At 35.7% G+C, this 2,560-nt stretch overlaps 1 pseudogene; it reads left to right on the top strand.

Moving 5' to 3' along the window:
• The first annotated feature begins 1,991 nt into the window (after window positions 1–1,991).
• Window positions 1,992–2,488, top strand: LOC116007519 (annotated as a pseudogene).
• The last annotated feature ends 72 nt before the right edge of the window (window positions 2,489–2,560 follow it).

Raw genomic sequence — 2,560 nt, forward strand, 5'->3', positions numbered from 1 at the left:
GGTGTAGTACTGTAGTGATAGGGATAAATGTAGTGTAATACTGGGATAGTGTCAGTTTCAAGTTGTCTAAAGATTTATTAATTAGGTCAAAAAAATGGTTGTGAAAGATTTAGCTTGTTGTTGTGTTGACAGGCGGATGCTGCTTGTATAAAACACAGAAAACATAGTTCCTTGTACTTTTCTTTAGTCTCTGCACAACCGTGGCCAAGTGGATGATCAAGAACGTCTCCGAGGCCGAAAACACAAACTGGTTTCTTTCCCATTCCAAGCTCTGTCCCAAGTGTAAACGCCGAATCGAGAAAAACCATGGATGTAAACGCCCCATCAAGAAAAACCATGGATCTAAGCTCTGTCCCAAGTGTATACTAGTGAAAGAAGAAGCTAGGCGAGCAAGAAGGGAAAAAAAATGGAGTTTTGGGTTGGTGATCTGTGTGCCTGTAATCGATACATATGCTCACTAGCATCAGGAAGAAGAAAGCAAGGAAATTACCCTTTTAGCCCTTCACTAACGCCTATCTAACTGATGGTTAACGGAAGGATCAATTAATAGTGGAACAAATCTGATAGTCAAGGGTCTATTTTGTCCAAATTAAAAGACGGGGACCAATTTTGGAAAATCACAATAGTCAGAGGACCATTGCTGGAATTAACTCTTTTATCAAACACCTAGGCTACACACTTTCCTACTATTCCCAATCATGGAATTCCTGTGATACCCTAATTTTCACTAAGGAAAATAATTATTTAATTAGAAATAGTAATAGTCTTTTGAGATTAAAAAAAAAAACAAATAAAAAATTTTTCTTTTATTTATGTAAAGATTTGAACCCTAAACCTTTTTATTAAACTCCATAATCTTTACCATCAAGCCATTGAAACTTCCATGCCTTAGTTTTTGTTCAATTGTACCTTACTATATTGATAAACTATTTTATGTTACAAATGTTATTATATTTTAAATAATTAATTATACGGTCCATAACTATTATCTATTACAGTATGTGACTTAATTTATTTGAAGAAATATTACAAAAATTATTTTGTACTTTCGGTAATGTATATATATACCATATATTATATTATATTCATTATATTATATTTATAAGACTTAGAATATGGTCTTAAATTGTGGCTACATTCATTTAGCATGTGGATAATACTTAGTCAACTAATTAGCACTCATCACTCCCTTATCAAATATTAATTCTTGATTAATTTTTCAATTATCTCTAATCTTCATAATTAGGAATTATCTTTTTCCTTTTTCTCTGACTGAGACAAATATATTTTCCCTTCATCTCTTTCTCCTTATTTTGGCCGTAATTTTCCCCTGCGTTTTCCTCTCATATTGGCCGAAAATTTCCTCTATAATTTATAAGAAAAAAAATAATTCTTCATTAAGAATGAGAGTATCAAGTTTTTCAAGAAGGATCATTAGAAGATCAAGAGTAGGCTTGATGTTTTTTGAGGATTTCTAAGGAAAACAAGTAAGTGTTTGTGTCCACTTCATTATTCCACTTTGTGAAATTTGTGTTTTTAAGTTATCAAAGTTTATCTTTTTGTAAGTGGTTATGTCCACTTATTTCTTGCCCGGAAATTATATGTATGAGCTTTATGAATTTTAGTATTATAGATGAATAATGGACATATGCATATTGTTCATGTTATTTTTGGAATATGCTAAGGAAGTGAAGATCTCATAAGATAGATTTCACAACCATGCTTTTTCGAAGGTCAGTGCAATAATGGGTGCTAGAATCCAAGCAGGGTAGCACACCTCCTCTCAATTTTCTCACATCCCAGGATCTTTTTGAGACAACCGACTTCACGTAGAGCTCACGCTTGTTTGAAGACGGTGCAATGGTTGCCCCATATCCCAGCGAGATGGCTAACCTCAGATCTTATCTCTAGGAGTGGCCATAATTTGGCCTTTTTCTCAATTCACCATTTCAACCCCCTCATGCCTTTTTCTAGGGATAAGCACCTCAAAAATGGCGGACGAAGACTATGAGATTGACGGAGAATATGAGGATGAGCCAGTAGAGCCTGAGATTGAAGAATGAGTTGAGCCAGAGGATGAGAATGCTCAGCAAGAAGATGTACCTGACGCCCTAATGGGTGATGACGATAAAAATGAGCAGGAAGCAGTGGAACGGCCTCGGAAAACATCAAAATATATGACAAAATATGAGAGAGCAAGAATTCTGGGTACCCGTGCACTTCAGATTAGCATGAATGCTCCTGTGATGGTTGAGTTGGAGGGCGAAAGTGATCCCCTTGAGATTGCTACGAAAGAGCTTCGAGAGAGGAAGATTCCCTTCACAATTCGTCGTTACTTGCCTGATGGAAGTTATGAAGATTTGGGGGTTGACGAACTGATAGTTGAAGACTCGTGGAAACGACAAGTAGGCGGGGGCTAAGCAATACTTACTGAACTGTTGTAGTGGCTCTAATAGGATGTTATGTATTGCATGGTCTAGGGAACTAGTAGGGGGGATCTATACCTACTAAATATTGTTGTGATGGAGATATTAACAAAAAAAAAAAAAAAAAAAAAAGG

This window comes from Ipomoea triloba, chromosome 15, assembly GCF_003576645.1.
Source record: "Ipomoea triloba cultivar NCNSP0323 chromosome 15, ASM357664v1".
NCBI lineage: Eukaryota > Viridiplantae > Streptophyta > Magnoliopsida > Solanales > Convolvulaceae > Ipomoea > Ipomoea triloba.